Raw genomic sequence first — 21,625 nt, 5'->3', positions numbered from 1 at the left:
AAACACAACGTGGTCACATCTCAATTTCGATGTGAAATCGTGACCTTTTTGGGGAAAGAGACTACCTTTTGTTTTTGAACCCTAGCTCTGCCGGCACCTAGGGAAACCTAGCAAACCTATACATTTTTAAAAACTAGACACACAGGGAAATTCAGGATGGGGTGACTCAACTGCCTACCACCAGGTTCTGTTACCCAGAATCCCTTGCAAAGCTAAGAAATTGACAAACAAAACGCATTTTCCTCACATTTCTGTGGTGGAAAGTTCTGGAATCTGCGTGGATCAACAAATTACCACCCACCCAGCGTTCCCCCGGGTCTCCTGAAAAAAATGGTACCTCACTTTCCTGGGTCTGCCTAGTGCCTGCGACAGGAAACAGTGCGAAACGCAACGTGGTCGCACCTCAATTTCGCAGTAAAATTGTGGCCTTTTTGGGCAAAGAGACTACCTTTTGTTTTTGAACCCTAGCTCTGCCAGCACCTAGGGAAACCTAGCAAACCTATACATTTTTGAAAAGTAGACACCCAGGGAAATTCAGGGTGGGCTGACTCGACTGCCTACCACCAGGTTCTGTTACCCAGAATCCCTTGCAAAGCTATGAAATTGACCAAAAATCGCGTTTTCCTCACATTTCTGTGGTGGAAAGTTTTGGAATCTGCGTGGATCAACAAATTTCCACCCACCCAGCGTTCCCCTGGTCTCCCCAAAAAAATGCTACCTCACTTGCCTGGGTCTGCCTAGCGCCTGCGACAGGAAACAGCGCAAAACGCAACGTGGTCACACCTCAATTTCGCAGTGAAATCGTGCCCTTTTTGGACAAAGAGACTACCTTTTGTTTTTGAACCCTAGCTCTGCTGGCACCTAGGGAAACCTAGCAAACCTATACATTTTTGAAAACTAGACACCCAGGGAAATTCAGGATGGGGTGACTCCACTGCCTACCACCAGGTTCTGTTACCCAGAATCCCTTGCAAAGCTAAGAAATTGACAAACGAAACGCATTTTCCTCACATTTCTGTGGTGGAAAGTTCTGGAATCTGCGTGGATCAACGAATTTCCACCCACCCAGCGTTCCCCCGGGTCTCCCAAAAAAAATGCTACCTCACTTGCCTGGGTCTGCCTAGTGCCTGCGACAGGAAACAGCGCAAAACACAACGTGGTCACACCTCAATTTCGATGTGAAATCGTGCCCTTTTTGGGGAAAGAGACTACCTTTTGTTTTTTAACCCTAGCTCTGCCGGTACCTAGGGAAACCAGGCAAACCTATACATTTTTAAAAACTAGACACACAGCGAAACTCAGGATGGGGTGACTCCACTGCCTACCACCAGGTTCTGTTACCCAGAATCCCTTGCAAAGCTAAGAAATTGACAAAAGAAACGCATTCTCCTCACATTTCTGTGGTGGAAAGTTCTGGAATCTGCGTGGATCAACGAATTTCCACCCACCCAGCGTTCCCCCAGGTCTCCCAAAAAAAATGCTACCTCACTTGCCTGGGTCTGCCTAGTGCCTGGGACAGGAAACAGCGCAAAACGCAACGTGGTCACACCTCAATTTCGATGTGAAATCGTGCCCTTTTTGGGGAAAGAGACTACCTTTTGTTTTTGAACCCTAGCTCTGCCGGCACCTAGGGAAACCTAGCAAACCTATACATTTTTAAAAACTAGACACACAGGGAAATTCAGGATGGGGTGACTCAACGGCCTACCACCAGGTTCTGTTACCCAGAATCCCTTTCAAAGCTAAGAAATTGACCAAAAAAACGCGTTTTCCTCACATTTCTGTGGTGGAAAGTTCTGGAATCTGCATGGATCAACAAATTTCCACCCACCCAGCGTTCCCCTGGTCTCCCCAAAAAAAATGCTACCTCACTTGCCTGGGTCTGCCTAGTGCCTGCGACAGGATACAGCGCAAAACGCAACGTGGCCGCACCTCAATTTCGCAGTGAAATCGTGCCCTTTTTGGACAAAGAGACTACATTTTGTTTTTGAACCCTAGCTCTGCCAGCACCTAGGGAAGCCTAGCAAACCTATATATTTTTTAAAACTAGACACCCAGGGGAATTCAGGATGACGTGACTCGACTGCCTACCACCAGGTTCTGTTACCCAGAATCCCTTGCAAATCTAAGAAATTGACAAAAAAACGCATTTTCCTCACATTTCTGTGGTGGAGACTTCTGGAATCTGCGTTGATCAACAAATTTCCACCCACCTAGCGTTCCCCCGGGTCTCCCAAAAAAAATGCTACCTCACTTGCCTGGGTCTGCCTAGTGCCTGGGACAGGAAACAGCACAAATCGCAACGTGGTCACACCTCAATTTCGCAGTGAAATCGTGCCCTTTTTGGACAAAGAGACTACCTTTTGTTTTTTAACTCTAGCTCTGCCGGCACCTAGGGAAACCTAGCAAACCTATACATTTTTGAAAACTAGACACCCAGGGAAATTCAGGATGGGGTGACTCCACTGCCTACCACCAGGTTCTGTTACCCAGAATCCCTTGCAAAGCTAAGAAATTGACAAAAGAAACGCATTTTCCTCACATTTCTGTGGTGGAAAGTTCTGGAATCTGCGTGGATCAACGAATTTCCACCCACCCAGCGTTCCCCCAGGTCTCCCCAAAAAAATGCTACCTCACTTGCCTGGGTCTGCCTAGTGCCTGCGACAGGAAACAGCGCAAAACACAACATGGTCACACCTCAATTTCGATGTGAAATCGTGCCCTTTTTGGGGAAAGAGACTACCTTTTGTTTTTGAACCCTAGCTCTGCCGGCACCTAGGGAAACCTAGCAAACCTATACATTTTTAAAAACTACACACACAGGGAAATTCAGGATGGGGTGACTCGACTGCCTACCACTAGGTTCTGTTACCCAGAATCCCTTGCAAATCTAAGAAATTGACAAACAAAACGCATTTTCCTCACATTCCTGTGGTGGAAAGTTCTGGAGTCTGCGTGGATCAACAAATTACCACCCACCCAGCGTTCCCCTGGGTCTCCTGAAAAAAATGGTACCTCACTTGCCTGGGTCTGCCTAGTGCCTGCGACAGGAAACAGTGAGAAACGCAACGTGGTTGCACCTCAATTTCGCAGTAAAATTGTGCCCTTTTTGGACAAAAAAACTACCTTTTGTTTTTGAACCCTAGCTCTGCCAGCACCTAGAGAAAACTAGCAAACCTATACATTTTTGAAAACTAGACAACCAGGGGAATTCAGGGTGGGGTGATTCGACTGCCTACCACCAGGTTCTGTTACCCAGAATCCCTTTCAAATCTAAGAAATTGACCAAAAAAACGCATTTTCCTCACATTTCTGTGGTGGAAAGTTCTGGAATCTGCGTGGATCAACAAATTTCCACCCACCCAGCGTTCCCCTGGTCTCCCCAAAAAAAATGCTACCTCACTTGCCTGGGTCTGCCTAGTGCCTGCGACAGGATACAGCGCAAAACGCAACGTGGCCGCACCTCAATTTCGCAGTGAAATCGTGCCCTTTTTGGACAAAGAGACTACATTTTGTTTTTCAACCCTAGCTCTGCCAGCACCTAGGGAAGCCTAGCAAACCTATACATTTTTGAAAACTAGACACCCTGGGGAATTCAGGATGATGTGACTCGACTGCCTACCACCAGGTTCTGTTACCCAGAATCCCTTGCAAATCTAAGAAATTGACAAAAAAACGCATTTTCCTCACATTTCTGTGGTGGAGACTTCTGGAATCTGCGTGGATCAACAAATTTCCACCCACCTAGCGTTCCCCCGGGTCTCCCGAAAAAAATGCTACCTCACTTGCCTGGGTCTGCCTAGTGCCTGCGACAGGATACAGCGCAAAACGCAACGTGGCCGCACCTCAATTTCGCAGTGAAATCTTGCCCTTTTTGGACAAAGAGACTACATTTTGTTTTTGAACGCTAGCTCTGCCAGCACCTAGGGAAGCCTAGCAAACCTATACATTTTTGAAAACTAGACACCCTGGGGAATTCAGGATGACGTGACTCGACTGCCTACCACCAGGTTCTGTTACCCAGAATCCCTTGCAAATCTAAGAAATTGACAAAAAAAACGCATTTTCCTCACATTTCTGTGGTGGAGACTTCTGGAATCTGCGTTGATCAACAAATTTCCACCCACCTAGCGTTCCCCCGGGTCTCCCGAAAAAAAATGCTACCTCACTTGCCTGGGTCTGCCTAGTGCCTGGGACAGGAAACAGCACAAATCGCAACGTGGTCACACCTCAATTTCGCAGTGAAATCGTGCCCTTTTTGGACAAAGAGACTACCTTTTGTTTTTGAACTCTAGCTCTGCCGGCACCTAGGGAAACCTAGCAAACCTATACATTTTTGAAAACTAGACACCCAGGGAAATTCAGGATGGGGTGACTCCACTGCCTACCACCAGGTTCTGTTACCCAGAATCCCTTGCAAAGCTAAGAAATTGACAAAAGAAACGCATTTTCCTCACATTTCTGTGGTGGAAAGTTCTGGAATCTGCGTGGATCAACGAATTTCCACCCACCCAGCATTCCCCCAGGTCTCCCCAAAAAAATGCTACCTCACTTGCCTGGGTCTGCCTAGTGCCTGTGACAGGAAACAGCGCAAAACACAACGTGGTCACACCTCAATTTCGATGTGAAATTGTGCCCTTTTTGGGGAAAGAGACTACCTTTTGTTTTTGAACCCTAGCTCTGCCGGCACCTAGGGAAACCTAGCAAACCTATACATTTTTAAAAACTAGACACACAGGGAAATTCAGGATGGGGTGACTCAACTGCCTACCACCAGGTTCTGTTACCCAGAATCCCTTGCAAATCTAAGAAATTGACAAAAAAACGCATTTTCCTCACATTTCTGTGGTGGAGACTTCTGGAATCTGCGTTGATCAACAAATTTCCACCCACCTAGCGTTCCCCCGGGTCTCCCAAAAAAAATGCTACCTCACTTGCCTGGGTCTGCCTAGTGCCTGGGACAGGAAACAGCACAAATCGCAACGTGGTCACACCTCAATTTCGCAGTGAAATCGTGCCCTTTTTGGACAAAGAGACTACCTTTTGTTTTTTAACTCTAGCTCTGCCGGCACCTAGGGAAACCTAGCAAACCTATACATTTTTGAAAACTAGACACCCAGGGAAATTCAGGATGGGGTGACTCCACTGCCTACCACCAGGTTCTGTTACCCAGAATCCCTTGCAAAGCTAAGAAATTGACAAAAGAAATGCATTTTCCTCACATTTCTGTGGTGGAAAGTTCTGGAATCTGCGTGGATCAACGAATTTCCACCCACCCAGCGTTCCCCCAGGTCTCCCAAAAAAAATGCTACCTCACTTGCCTGGGTCTGCCTAGTGCCTGCGACAGGAAACAGCGCAAAACACAACGTGGTCACACCTCAATTTCGATGTGAAATCGTGCCCTTTTTGGGGAAAGAGACTACCTTTTGTTTTTTAACCCTAGCTCTGCCGGCACCTAGGGAAACCTAGCAAACCTATACATTTTTAAAAACTACACACACAGGGAAATTCAGGATGGGGTGACTCGACTGCCTACCACCAAGTTCTGTTACCCAGAATCCCGCGCAAATCTAAGAAATTGACAAAAAAAACGCATTTTCCTCATATTTCTGTGGTGGAAAGTTCTGGAATCTGTGTGGATCAACAAATTTCCACCCACCCAGCGTTCCCCCGGGTCTCCCAAAAAAAAAGGTACCTCACTTGCCTGGGTCTGTCTAGTGGCTGCGACAGGAAACAGCGCAAAACGCAACGTGGTCGCACCTCAAATTCGCAGTGAAATCGTGCCCTTTTTGGACAAAGAGACTACCTTTTGTTTTTGAACCCTAGCTCTGCCGGCACCTAGGGAAACCTAGCAAACCTATACATTTTTTTAAACTAGACACCCAGGGGAATTCAGGATGGGGTGACTCGACTGCCTACCACCAGGTTCCTTTACCCAGAATCCCTTGCAAATCTCGAGTATAGCTAAGAAAATCAGATTTTTCACACATGTTTGTGTGGGAAAGCGTGGCATCACTGGGCTCACACAAATTTCCACCCACCCAGCATTCCCCACGGTCTTCCGATAAAAATGGTACCTCACTTGCGTGGGTAGGCATAGTGGCTGCAACAGGAAAAGGTCCAAATGGTACGGTGGAGAATTTAAAATACCCTATAGCAAAACTACCTTGATTTTTGGGGGGGCACCTGAGTTTTTGGCCCGGGCCTCAGCGGCCATCTTTGGAAACTACCAAACCCAAACAGTTCTGAAAACTAGACACCTGGGGGAGTCCAGGGAGGTATGGCATGCGTGGGTCCCCCAATGTTTTCCTACCCAGAATTCCTTGCAAACCTTAAAATTAGGTAAAGAAAATCACTTTTCCAAACTTTATTTGCGTGGGATCTCCGTGCCGGCAAAAATGTCCTACCACCCAGCGTTCCCCTTGTTCTCCCGAGTAAAATGATACCTCACTTGTGTGGGTGCCCCAAAGCAGAACAGGCTAAAAATGAATTTTGAAAAAATGTAGTATTTAGGTTTGACAAATTAAGCACCCCACCTTAGTCACAGGCCCACCCACATAAGCGGGGTGAAGGAAGGGGGCTCAAGAGGGAAGTCTGTAAAAGTAGCCCGGAGGACAGAGCAAAATCGTAAAAGGACGAATGTGTCCATGAAGGAGGCATCCGGAAAGAGGGAGTCATCATCTGGGTCAAATACATGCCCGTCAGGAAACAGACCACCCATCTTAACAATGTCAAACTTGAGGCAGGTCTTCTGTACCAAAACTTTTCGTTGGTTATGGGTATCAATTTAGGGTTTGGGAGTGGGAGATCTGAGGAATTGAGGAGTGCAGTGTGCGTGACGCGGCACAGCTGGTCCCAAGCCCAACTGGTAGTCGAGGCAGGTTGAATATCATTGGGATCTCTGGGGAACCCATGTGGTAAAACTGCAGCTAGCGTGTCTGGCAGGACGAGGTCCGATTCAGGTCGGAGGTAAGGGATTCTGGCATCTGGGTGGTATCATGCTTGCGCAAAACTACATTGCGAGGCTAAACAATATAGTCTAAAATCAGGTGTCCCGAAACCACCTCTGTCACAGGGGAGCATCATCACCTTCCAGCTTATCCTAGGGTGTCTACCCCCCACACCAACTTTATTAAGTGGGATTGTAGAACTAAAAAAAACTTCTTCGTGAGTGGTATAGGGATATTTTGGAAGAAATATAAAAATTTAGGAAGCACGACCATTTTGATGAGGGAAACACGACCAACCAAGGACAGTGGAAGTTGAAGCCATTTTTCTATTAACTACAGCAGTCCCCTAATTACAACAAACAATCTGCTCCGCATTAAGATGTACATGAACACCTAAGTATTTGACCGAGTCGGTATTCCACTCCAGAGGGAAATCCAGGTCCCACTGGACCGTAATGGCAGTGAGTGGAAAGATTACAGATTTGCGTTAATTGATCCCTAGGCCGGAATACACACCAAAGCACAATATTTCCAGAATGAGGGGGTCTAAGTTAATCTGGGGGTTCGAACATATAAAAGTTTCATCAGCGTATAAGGAGACTAATAGAGGACCAGTATGAAACTGCAATCCTCTATGCAAGTACTTCTCTTGAAAGTGTCGTATAAGAGGGTCTATGACCAGAATGAATAACAGCGGAGACAACGGACAACCCTACCTAATGCCGCGTGAGAGTGCAAGGGGGGGCAGCGTGCTGTTCAGCCTAAGTCGGGCCATCGGCTGACTATAAAGCAGGGCGGTCATGGCAATGAATCCAAATGGCATCCCCATTCGTTGCATGATGGATAGAAGGAAAGGCCACTCAAGGGAATCAAATGCCTTTTCCATGTCCAACAGGATGGCTGCTGCAGGGGTTTCAGGGTTGATTCTGTGAAGTGTGTTAAACAAAGTGCGTAGGTTGAATATAGTCGACCGGTGTGGTATGAATCCGGAATGGGCAGGGGAGATTATGGACTCCATTAACAGTGACAGTCGGCACGCCAAAGCCTTCACCAGTATTTTGTAATCTAAGTTAAGAAGTGACAGTGGAAGATAGGAGCCGCATAACAGAGGGTCTTTGCCCAGCTTGGGGAGTAAGATAATGACTGCCTCACGCAGGGTGGGAGGCAATATCTGCCGCTCCAGAGCTTCTGCTCACATGGCCAGGAGCTGGGGAATCAACAAATCCTTATAGGCCTTATAAAAGTCTGCTGTGAAACCGTCGAGTCCCAGAGCTGAGAAATCCTTTAAGGCAGAAATTGCCTCGTCTATGCTTTCCTCCGTTATGGGAATAGCCAGAAAGTCCTGCATGAACTTATCAAGGAATACCAGTGCTATTTCTGACAGATAACTCTCTTGGTCCGATTTATTCTGGCCCAGTTTAGTGGTGTACAAAGCCTTAAAATAAGAGATGAACTCCCCTTGGATGTCCATAGGGTCAATGATGTGTAACCCCTGCGCGGACTGCAATTCGGGAATGTATGCCTTGCTATAGGGGGGTCTAATTATTTGGGCAAAAATACGGCCCGGCCGCTCCCCCTCACCATGCACCTCAGCATTATGGTATTTTTCCATCTAGAGTATTTCCCTCTCAGCGGTGTCTCTGAAGTCCGCCAGCAGGGAAAGCCTACGTTTGTCTAGTTCAGGGCCAGCCGCCTGACGCTGCGTGGTGTCCAATGCACCTAAATCTCGCTCTAACCAAGCTAATGTGTTACGTAAGTCTCGTAAGACACCCGCGCTTTTGGATATGCACACTCCCCACATGGCTTTTGTAGTTCGGACTGGACTGTTCCCATGGGGCACAGGGTCAGCGCTGATTTGAATATCGCCATTGTCTAACCCAGGGTGGTGTGGAGTGGAAAAACGATGGATTTGGGCCCAGATCTTTGGACTGGGGTGAATGTGTGACATTGATCCACATTCCGTCCATCACTGTTGTGTTTGCAGTTACCGCTCTAAGTGTACTGGGGATGCTCAGACGTGAGTCCCAGGCACTCCACACCACTGGAGTCAAGCTAGCCGGGCTGATGAGAGGTGTTACCTCGAAACCGGGCCGGTCCTCGGATGCTTGATTCCGTTCTGGGAAGGACATGGCTTTTGTAGTTCGGACTGGACTGTTCCCATGGGGCACAGGGTCAGCGCTGATTTGCATATCGCCATTGTCTAACCCAGGGTGGTGTGGAGTGGAAAAACGATGGATTTGTGCCCAGATCTTTGGACTGGGGTGAATGTGTGACATTGATCCACATTCTGTCCATCACTGTTGTGTTTGCAGTTACCGCTCTAAGTGTACTGGGGATGCTCAGACGTGAGTCCCAGGCACTCCACACCACTGGAGTCAAGCTAGCCGGGCTGATGAGAGGTGTTACCTCGAAACCGGGCCGGTCCTCGGATGCTTGATTCCATTCTGGGAAGGACATGGCTTTTGTAGTTCGGACTGGACTGTTCCCATGGGGCACAGGGTCAGCGCTGATTTGCATATCGCCATTGTCTAACCCAGGGTGGTGTGGAGTGGAAAAACGATGGATTTGTGCCCAGATCTTTGGACTGGGGTGAATGTGTGACATTGATCCACATTCTGTCCATCACTGTTGTGTTTGCAGTTACCGCTCTAAGTGTACTGGGGATGCTCAGACGTGAGTCCCAGGCACTCCACACCACTGGAGTCAAGCTAGCCGGGCTGATGAGAGGTGTTACCTCGAAACCGGGCCGGTCCTCGGATGCTTGATTCCGTTCTGGGAAGGACATGGCTTTTGTAGTTCGGACTGGACTGTTCCCATGGGGCACAGGGTCAGCGCTGATTTGCATATCGCCATTGTCTAACCCAGGGTGGTGTGGAGTGGAACAACGATGGATTTGGGCCCAGATCTTTGGACTGGGGTGAATGTGTGACATTGATCCACATTCTGTCCATCACTGTTGTGTTTGCAGTTACCGCTCTAAGTGTACTGGGGATGCTCAGACGTGAGTCCCAGGCACTCCACACCACTGGAGTCAAGCTAGCCGGGCTGATGAGAGGTGTTACCTCGAAACCGGGCCGGTCCTCGGATGCTTGATTCCATTCTGGGAAGGACATGGCTTTTGTAGTTCGGACTGGACTGTTCCCATGGGGCACAGGGTCAGCGCTGATTTGCATATCGCCATTGTCTAACCCAGGGTGGTGTGGAGTGGAAAAACGATGGATTTGGGCCCAGATCTTTAGACTGGGGTGAATGTGTGACATTGATCCACATTCTGTCCATCACTGTTGTGTTTGCAGTTACCGCTCTAAGTGTACTGGGGATGCTCAGACGTGAGTTCCAGGCACTCCACACCACTGAAGTCAAGCTAGCCGGGCTGATGAGAGGTGTTACCTCGAAACCGGGCCGGTCCTCGGATGCTTGATTCCGTTCTGGGAAGGACATGGCTTTTGTAGTTCGGACTGGACTGTTCCCATGGGGCACAGGGTCAGCGCTGATTTGCATATCGCCATTGTCTAACCCAGGGTGGTGTGGGGTGGAAAAACGATGGATTTGGGCCCAGATCTTTGGACTGGGGTGAATGTGTGACATTGATCCACATTCTGTCCATCACTGTTGTGTTTGCAGTTACCGCTCTAAGTGTACTGGGGATGCTCAGACGTGAGTCCCAGGCACTCCACACCACTGGAGTTAAGCTAGCCGGGCTGATGAGAGGTGTGACCTCGAAACCGGGCCGGTCCTCGGATGCTTGATTCCGTTCTGGGAAGGACATGGCTTTTGTAGTTCGGACTGGACTGTTCCCATGGGGCACAGGGTCAGCGCTGATTTGCATATCGCCATTGTCTAACCCAGGGTGGTGTGGAGTGGAAAAACGATGGATTTGGGCCCAGATCTTTGGACTGGGGTGAATGTGTGACATTGATCCACATTCTGTCCATCACTGTTGTGTTTGCAGTTACCACTCCCCTCATGTAGGCTTTAAAACCCTCCCACAGCATAGCAGCAGTGTCAACTGAACCGGTATTAAGGGTGAAGTGATCCTCTATCGCCTCCCGCAATGCTTCTCGAAAAACGCCGTCGTGAAGTACGCGGCTGGGGAACGTCCACTGTTGTTCAAAGCCCTCTTCATAGTCAACAACACTGGAGAATGATCAGAAAAGGTGCGAGGGAGTGTCCTGACCGGCTGGCACCAACCGACCAACTCTGGAGAAACTAGCCAATAGTCCAGTCTAGTCCACATGTTATGTGAGCCGGTGTAGTGAGTGAAGTCAGTGTGAAGTGTGTTTAGTTTCCTACCAATATCTGTTAGGGCAAAGTGCTCGCAAAGAGCACCCAGTACCTTCCTCGCTCTCGGTTTGGGATATGGAGCCTTAGACGTGGAGTCCTGCGATAAATCCTGGACAATGTTAATGTCCCCCCCACCAAAACCGGGCCCAGCTGTGCCAGTCTGGAAAGCAGGGAGTAGTAAAAATCAGGGGAATCAATGTTGGGACCATATATACAGACTAAGGCTAATTTGCGACCCAGCAAAGTGCCCTGTACAATAATATATCTTCCCTCACTATCTCGGAGCACCGAAGTCAAATGGAATGGAAGCCGCTTGTCTAAGAGTATTGCAGTGCCTCTCGTGTAGTTGCTGAAGTTTGCTAAATATCTATGTGGACCCCAGCAGGCAGCGAAATGGGACCTATCGGTCGGGGGCAGGTGCGTTTCCTGTAAGAAAACCACATCTACCTTGTGTCGCAGTAGTTATTGAGTGACCTGCCTCTTTTTCCGAGTGGTATTCAGTCCGCGGACGTTCCAGGTAGCAATGACAACCTCAGAGGGGCCAGCGTTATGTCCTATCAGTGTCATGGGGGAAATGTGAGTGAACAATGAATGAAAATTGTCATTGTCACTCCCACCCCATGTAAGGAGGCTAAGAATCTGGGGATATGGGTGGATCCTACCCTATCCTATGAGGGGCACATTCGCTGTCTAGTGGGAATGTGTTTTGGTGTGCTAAAAACACTAAACAAAACCTTGGATCTGCTCCCTCTTGAAGCCAGACGCACTATGACGCTGGCCCTCGTGACGTCCCGCATGGATTATGGGAATGTCCTATTTCTAGGAGCTACAAAAAAAAGTTTGGGGCACCTGCAAGTCCTACAAAATGCGGACGCTCGGTTGGTATTGAGACTTCTAAGAAGAGCTGCTTCTAGGCCGGCACTTGCGGCACTACATTGGCTACCGGTCAAAAAGAGAGTCCTGTTCAAATCCCTCCTTATATGCCATCGCATTCTCTGGCATAAGGCTCCACCATATCTCGAAGACTTGGTCTCCAGGTATGAACCAAGTAGAGCCTTATGCTCAGGTGGGACAGGGCTGCTTGCTATCCCCCTCATCAAGAAAGCCAGAATGGGAGGACACTCTTTCAGAGTCATAGTGGCTCAAAGTTGGAATAAACTCCCGGTGGGTCTTAGACTGGAAAGGTCGGAGGCCAAGTTCAGGAGTCTTCTCAAAACTCACCTGTACATCATATAGGAGCATAGGTGCGGATGGGTGGTTTGCTAATGCTCCCGGCTGGTCTTTTTCTGTTCTCCACAGCGCGGGGACATGCCGGGATGGCGTAACCAAGCGCTCTACAAACGACCTTATTATTATTTAATATTATTATTATTATTATTATTATTATTATTATTATTATTATTATTATTATTATTGTGTACTTATCGCAATCAACAGTCTGTGCATGCAAAAATGTCCCAGTGCAACAAAACAGCGTTCTCTTAAATCCCAGGCCTCCCCGCCCAACCAGAGAGGCAGAACCATGAGTAACAAATAACAGTGCAAAACTAAGGTCACCTCTGTAGTACTGAAAAGTAACCATAAATAGTACTTGCAAAATTTACACAACAATCTTAAGGTGATCACCTTGAGGGTAGGTGGCGCGCCCCCAATAACAACGTGGCAAATGACACATAATATTAAAAGAAGAGTTAACGAGATCTCTTTGTAGATGAAATTTCCACATAATCCAATGTCAGGTAATCAGATCAGCCATGGCCAGACCCGGAAAAAAGTTCCAAACTGGCATCCGAGCCAGTCTGCGACAGGGGGAGTCTGTCTTCTTCGAGAGGGCATTTGGTATTCAGCTTATGTTTATGGCAGAACTCCTGTACCTAAAGCCCTAAAGCCAGCCCGCATTTCTTGTAACAATGAGCCAAGCTTTGCGGCATCCCCCTCCGGCACGGTTTCTTTCTGTCCACCTTCAGCCATAGTGTCAGAGGTGTTTTGGACTGCGTTGGTGGCCTTAGTTAAGGGGAGAAGGCATTGCTTAGGATCCCTACGGCCCATTCCCCAGTTCACCCCTCCATGTGTAAAGTGGGCTCGATAGTCGCGTTTTGCCGGGCAGTGGCCGCAACTGAGCTGCGATGGCTAAATTGAAACTAGTGGGAGCTGGGTTAAATAGCGGTCAACAGTGCGCCAAGTATGTCCTGGCCAGAACACAGTCAGGATCCAGGCTAGTGTACAGGTATGGGACTCTTCGATGTTCGCAAAACGGTGAACCTATGGACCGGGCGGCACCACAGCATCCGAATCTCAGGAAGTAGGAAATGAGAAAGGTGCTGGTGGCACAATCCTGATGGTGCGAGGGAAGCAACAGACCCCACGTCGTCAGTACCCCATGCTACGGTGTGCAGAGCAGGTGCAGAAGAGGTCATGTGTGCCCATCGCAGCAGATAAGCGAGGTCAAGCACATTATGGGCAGTCTGGCGGCATATTCAGGCAGTTGCAGCCACAGCTGGTAACAGTGATGTCAGCGAGGACCTGGACCGGGTGGTCTTACTGGACCCTGGAGCCCTGTTGTAGCGTTTGCTTGGTTTTGGTTATTTGTTTATTTTCCTTTTGATTAGCATCACAGAGAACAAGGTAGTTACTTTCAGGCTGCAGTGTGAGGAAGGGGGGGAGAGCCCAGTGGGCCGCGGCAGACGGGAGCACTAGCAGGAGGGGGGCCCTGGGCGCTCTGCTGATATCGCGCCCAGAGCAGCTGTGATGGTAATGCAGGCCCTGTCCCCGCCCACCCCAGCAAACCGTGCCCCCGTGCACTCTCAGCGCTTGGCGGGGCGGGAGGCTTAACGGACCTCCCGCAACAAATATGAGCGCGGAGCAAGCATTTGTGGAGCCACTGACTGCCTCACATGCAGCCCGCGGACTCACTGCACCCCGGCAGGGATACCAGGCTCCAGGTCACGTCCTCCGCAGCTCCTTAGGTCAATGCAGCCGCCATTTTGCTGCTTGCCCGATCCGATCTCCAACGCCGCCGTGTGTTTCCAATCTGCATAAAATCTCCGCGGCAGAGGGCAATTAGTAATCCGGGCCCGGTCCGACACAGATAGATGTTTCTTACCGGATCAGTAGGGCAGCTGGAGGGCGGGAAATTGCGCTGTGGCCACTTCGTTCATCGGAGCCTCAGTGCCGAGTGAACATCTTGGTCTCCGGCTCAGCCACGCCACCAGAAGGGACTGGTTCAATGCAAAGTTCAGGAACATAGCAGAGAGTCTTTGCCGGAAATGCCTTACATGTCAAAGATTAAACCCTGGTAAGAAAACTGTAGTGTGCCCTGGGAAAATTGGGAAAGCAGAAGGCCCCTTTATTAGATTACAAAATTGATTTCATTCAGTAACCTGCTTGTCGAGGATTGAAGTATATTTTGGTCTGCCTGTTTTCAAAATGTGGGTGGAAGCATACCCTACTCGCAGGAACTTTTCTTAAAGGAACTTATCCCAAGGTTTGCTTTTTCTAGTAACGATTGAGTCAGACCGAGGAAGGCACTTTAATTATGAAATAATAAGTCTAATCTGTGAAGCATTCAAAATTGAGCAAAAACTGCACTGTGCATATCGCCCAGAGGCTTCTGGAGTGGTAGAACAATTGAATGTCACGATTAAAGCAAGATTGGGAAAGATGTGTGAATTTACCCATTTGGAATGGCCTGATGCTTTACCTCTTGTCCTGATGGGACTCAGAAGCATACCAGACAAGAAAAGAAGCTTGAGTCCCCATGAGATACTCATGGGAAGGGCAATGAGGCAAGCATGTGTGCCAGGATATCAGCTGTTAACTATATCTGATGATTTAGTTTTGGAATACTGCAAAGAGTTGGCTGACCAAGTGCGTTCTATCTCTCACCAGGTTGGGGAAGACGTAGAAGCCAGACATTCAACTCCAGCACATGACTTGAACCCTGGAGATTGGGTTGTGATAAAGAATCAAGTCAAGTCAAGTCAAGTCAATTAGTTTCTTTGTTACGGAACTCCAACGGAGGTCCACAAAAATACACCAATACAATAAAAGAAACATGCTTTATAACAAATACAAAAATCTACCTTAAGCAATCAGCAAAACATTACACATACCAACTGAACTAAAATTCAGAAATTCTAATAAATAGCCAGAAATGTTTTAAAAAATTTAAATATTCTATGGCGGATCATTTCATTAGGAGGGGAGAACACAAAAGATCGGGCCTCCTCAGCGGAACGAATATTAAATTTAATAAAAGAGGGTCTCAAAAACATACGCCTTGCCCTTAAAAGTTCTGGACACAAAATAGTACATGATTGAGATCCTGTATTTGAGAGCGGCACAGTTCACAAATTCTCTCATCTCTAGAAGTTTTTTCCCAAATGCCCGTTACGTCTCTCAAGGGCAACAGGTTAATTCTTAAAAGAAGTATTAATCTTCTGATGCCATGTGGAACATTCCATGAGAGATAGGGCTGGGGTACGCTCCCCGTCGCACTCACACGGATCACCTCGTTACGAACTTTAGGATGACTTAAAGCTATATCTCTTGCTGTACTAATCGTGCTTACAGACCTCTTTAAAAACAACTTCAGTACAGACTTTGGCATGGGTGAGTCACTATTTAAATTGAGCCCAAATAGATGGTTTGCATTGGCAAAAGATCTAAAAAAAGCTGATTTCTCTTTTAATTTTACAAAAATTTCCAGCTTCAAAGCGGCCCTTAACCGCATGCGTGCGGCGGCTTTTCCCGCGGTATGCGGCATTTTAAAAATTACCGCGTTACATGACGAGCTCAGCTCGTCATCAGCACACGGCAGGTAACGCTGATGACGAGCTGAGCTCGTCATCAGCATGGAAGGGGTTAAAGTGCCCTCAACCCCCCAGCAAAGAGAGTTCCCCCACCTCAGGACCGCTGCTAGGGAAGAAGTGTAAGAAGAAACTAAATGGAATTCCAAACGAAGAACATGTGGAGCTGCCATGGAATTTAAATTACAAATGTGACGGAAAAACCGGCCTTCAGCCTTATCGAAAGAGAGCCAGTAATTCCTATCCAAAACTTCTGCTGCATAGGTTAAAGTCGGGGGAATTTTAACCTTCAACACTGACAGAACATGATTAAAATGACGTCTCCCACAGGTCTTATAAAATCTATTTAGAGCTCCAGCCTGGGAGGCGGCCTTACCAACACACCGGTTGAGGTGCTCTGAGTCACGCCCGTTTTTTGAAAAAACCTTCCCCAAATATAGGTACGCATTGACCAATTCAAGTTCTTCCTGCCCCAACAGCCACTTACACCCTTTCTTTATTCTAAGACCTTTCTTGCGAAAGACTAAAATTTTACTTTTGGCAATGTTGATTTTCAAACAATGCTCCTCCGCATAATTAGTCAAGGCATCCAGATGACGCTGCAAACCAATGGGGGTTAGATCAAAAATAGCAACGTCATCTGCATATTGTAGAGTGCCAATAGACATTGTACCAATTCTAGGGGCATCCCCCTTCGCTGAGTTTACTTTCTCGGGGAGGTCATAAATATAAAAAGAGAACAAAAGAGAGGCCAACAGGCAACCCTGCTTGAGGCCATTATGTGTATTAATCCTGCAGGAAAGCCCCTGCGAGCCGCCCATCATCACTTGACACCAAGTGTCTGTGTGTAATTCTCTTATGAGGCCCAGGAGATGGTGTGGCATACCAAGATGAGAGAGCTTTCTCCACAGCGTCTGACGATCCACTTTGTCAAACGCCATGGAGAAATCAATAAAAGCTGTGTAGACCAACATGCCTTTTGAAAAAACATATTTCTCCACAATAGTCTGAACAACCGCGATGTTATCCAGCGTTCCGTGGTTCTTTCTGAAGCCTGCCTGTTCTGCCTGCAAGATGTTCTGTTCTTGGGCCCACTGCTGCAAATGCTGAAGTATACTTTTTGCAAATAATTTGCCCGTAGCGTCCAGCAGCGTGATCTGTCTGAAGCTAGTAGGTGACCTTTTTGAGCCCTTTTTATACAGCGGAACTATGATACTCCCCTTCCAAGATGAGGGAATGCTAATCGATTGAAAACAAAAGTTAAACATTGGCACCAGGAAAGCTCCCCATGCGACTGGATCCTGTTTAATTAGCATGATCGGTATACCATCTGGGCCTTGAGCACCAGAGGTTCTAGCGTTCTTTATGTAACCCATCACTTCAGCCCTTGATGGGGGACCATAATCGCCACAACCAGCCTCCTCTATTACAGATAAAGAATCACACTCGGGAATCTTGCCTAGCACCAAGGTGGGGAGAGCCACAGCAAGTGATATTGTTTACCACCACAGTTGTAAAGTACAAGGGAATCCCAAACTGGATCCATGCCAGCCATACCAAACGGATACCAGAACCTGACAAAGTTGAGGCTGAAGGTTGTGCAGCTGAAGGGTCTTAAGAAGTTGATCCTGAAGTAGTTGACGAAGAACAACCGAGCACCAGTCAGGATGAATGGATCCCAGTGGTTAACATACCTGAAATTAGATTAAGAACAAGAAGCCAAACCTACTTAGGTAGTCAGACTGATAATGAGGACGAGGTAGGTATAGAAGAACGTACTCAGATTACAGAAATCCAAGCCAATAGTAATCATGAGGAGAACCACATAAGGAAAGAGCAATATGCTCAGTCCAACAAAACCCCTTCCAGAACTCCATTCTCTGAGAAGGGGCAGATAGGTACTAGTCTAAACGCACAGGGGGAAGATGATCAAGAATCTGCAAGACCTGTGCAGGACCAGACAGGAGTAGTAAAACAGATTCATGATGAAGAATAATTTCCAGGCCCAACACAGTCATATCCTGAATCAGGTCTGATTAGGATAGAAGGATCAATACAGGCCACTGGCGTAATGAAAAGTGAGGGGGTCTCCCTGCACGGTATGTAGAGGGGCCCCCTCCAAGCTCAATCAGGAGCTCTCCAGCCAGAGTGCAGTGCAGAGGGGGCCCCTTGGAGCTTTAGGTCCCCCCGCACCGCAGGGACTGCAGGGGCCTGTGTTACGCCCTTGATACAGGCAGAAGGGTCAACTGTATTAAGCCCTGGGGTAGGTAAATTAGAGAGGAAACCTGAAGTTGATGAAAATCAAGTTGTGACACAACTTAAAGAAAACAAAAGAACACTTAAAGAATCAGAAAGCACAGTGCCAGCCAAAAGACTCAGAAAAGGTGATCAATTGCCTGGTTTCGTTAAAAGTCTGAAATATCGCCTAGTGACGATAGATGAAGAACTTGAACAGGTGAACAAAGTAACTTGTCAAACGGAACCATCCACAAGCAATCAGAGAAGGAGAAGTCCACACCTGAAAAAGCTGAACAATAAATCCAAAAGCCCTGAATGGACATATGTTATCATTGAAGATTTCGAGAATCTGGAAATCAGTGATGACAGTGATGAAGAATTGATTGCTGATCAAGATATTGAAGAAGTGAGGCAAACTTGAGATAAATCACAGGTGTATTCTGTGTGAAATTCTCAGAAGGGGTTAAGCCTCCTTAGTAAAACATGGTTGATAAAAGAGTTACTGGAAACTCGAAAATAAGTTGTATAAAGACATGCTGTAGGATATGTATCTGTAGTGTATTCATAGTACTTGTAGTATGGCTAGGACTGACAATAGCAATACCGTACTTGATGGCTGATAAGAAAAAGGACACTAGTATACACGGAAAAGATAGCGCACCACAAACAAGATAGAGTAGACTTAGAAGCACCAGATGAGATCGAATTACCTCACATTAGAAATAGAAACTAAACTGAAATGAAAGTTTTTGCTAGTCTATTAGTACATTATGTAGAGGCTATGCAAATTAGTGATTGTTATGTCTGTATGAAATTACCTACTTCTGTAGCTGAAGGTGTTACCTACCATCATTTACCCCTGACGTATGGAATTTCATGTAGCATATTAACAAGCCTGTTTTATAAAACTGGGAGGTTGCAGTATTATTATTCTAACATAGATGTTATCTTTTCTGAGATTCCTGTCTGTAGAAGAATGAATCCTGTCCTTAGTGCTAAAGATGCCCAATTCTTTGGTGAATGTTTCCTAACAATGAAAGAAATAGATATAGCTAATGCACACAAAGACAATCTAACATGTATTTTACACAAAGAAGAAAAGGTATTTTTATACTTAGTAGCGAAAACTAGACAGGATTTCCATAGAAAAGCCACTGAAACAAAACCTCAGATACACAAATGGGCTGAAAGGGAGGAATTTATGGCAACTGGCAAACCTCATGCTGCTATGTCTTTGGACTTTGAAAAGATGGGGGAAATCTGTCTCCATAGAAAGAAAACTGAGTATAACAATGTATTCATCGGTTCCAGTGAACGTGAACACAATTTCCTCATAATTGGGGGATGGGGACTAAAAGAGGGAACTGATCCAGTATTTCCTGGTGTCTATTACATTTGTGGGAACAAAGCTTACTTTAAACTGCCTGATCTTTGGTATGGGAGTTGCTATTTTGGAATAGTATTCCCAAAGGTATCCCATGTAAAAAGAATCACTGGAAGCAATGAACACAAAAATGAACTAAAACGTTATAAAAGAGCTAGTTTTGCAGAAATTGTAGGTGATATATTTAGTGCATTGCTACCTTCCCTGGGAGTGGTTCTGAATACTCAAAGAATTTGCAAATGGTCTACAGTGGTGGATCGCTTATCGACTGACACTGCTGGAGGATTTTTTATTGATCAATATCGAATTGGTTGCAATCAGGAGTCTGTAGAATGTTGAAAGTGCAACATTGTTGCACTTACATACCAGATAAAAGTGTTGAAATTGGAAGGTATGTAAGGAACATTACTCATTTGGAAGAAGAACTGAAGCAACTGGAAGTTGATAGTGCATGGAAGAGACTAACTCTTCTATTGGTACTTGGATATCTAATGTAGGTAGAAGTATTGTAGGTAAAGTACTGATGCCAATAATGGGAATATCACTAATAATATTGGTGATAATGATTTGGTGTAAATGCTGCAGAAATAGAAAAAGGTACACTATTAATGAGAAAATGAAGAAAAAGAAAATTGACGAGATTCAAATGGAAGAGTTAAAGGGGCACATATATAAGAGAATGAAAGTTTATCAGAATAATGGTAAAAAGAAAACTCCCCAAGTAATTGAAGAAATTGAGTTGGGAGAGTGTTGAAGTTGGCATCTTGTTCCTTAATTTGTGATTATATAAAATATAATCAAAGAGGGGATTGATGGAGAAAGGTTTCACATATATCGAAACTTGCTTGTACTCAGCCCTCTCAAAATAACGTGTATTATATTAACGAACATGTTTTGTTTACTAATAGTTACATTTCATGACATTTCTAGTATCTAGGGGAAGCTCGTCTATGTGCTTTTACTAATATTAACTCGAGTAAACTAATGTGGCCTCTCCAACGCGGGAATTTCACTGCGCATGCGTCTGCCACACTCACGTCACCAATCACTGAAGGGGAACACATAGATTTGCAACATTTAGGGGTGGTATATTGCCCTCGAAATGGTATAGCTAAGGTGGGCTTAGATAGAGAAATTGTCCGACTTGTCCGACTTGCCACTGATCCAACGCACTCAATAGGCGATTGAGAACAGAGGTGCTGGCTGAGCACTCTGTTAGAAGAATTGATTACCCAATCAGAGTACTAATTGGCTTTCCTAGAGAGATGGGTGTGACGCTGGCGTTGCACTTAGCTGAGGTCACCTGTCCTGATCTGCACCTATCTTGTCCCATGGGCACCTGATTAGTCAGGAGCCTGGTCCTGGTCCTTTTTGCCCCAACCCATGGCCAGGATTGGTCATTGCATCATTCTAGGTAAATATAATCCATGTGGTATTTCCTTGTGCTATTTCCTTTTCTCACCCTTCCCAGGTACCAATGTCTAAAGATGTTACTGTGATTTCTTACAAACTTTATGTCCTATTGGTTATATTCCTGTTTGTAACATTTATGGACACGAGATTGTGGCCCTTGACTCAGAAAATCTCTCATAGATAAAGGTTTAAAACTTTTTCAGAGTCTGTGATTATTATTAGAAGAGTAAATGTGTTTAAATACTACCTGTTTATTCTAACTCTCTGATTCACAGGACTTATAGTAAGGTCACAAGGATTGGTAAGTCATGGTTTACAGGTATAAGTCCTAAATCGGATCTTTGGGCACTAGGGTGACTAGATTAGTAATTGGTTAGGCAGGACTACTAGTTCAAAGGGTGAATGTTATATGGGCCCAAGGTGAGTATGGTAAAACCGAGCTAGTTGGTCACTGCGCACTCTATCACCAGGGTGTGTGGGCCAATGTGCCATTTACTTTTAAGTCTGACCAATTTCGAAGAATCTGCATCATGACTCAGAAGTCTAAC

Source organism: Lissotriton helveticus, chromosome 1_1 (genome assembly GCF_964261635.1).
Source record: "Lissotriton helveticus chromosome 1_1, aLisHel1.1, whole genome shotgun sequence".
Lineage (NCBI taxonomy): Eukaryota > Metazoa > Chordata > Amphibia > Caudata > Salamandridae > Lissotriton > Lissotriton helveticus.
Note: the sequence above shows the minus strand (reverse complement) of the source record.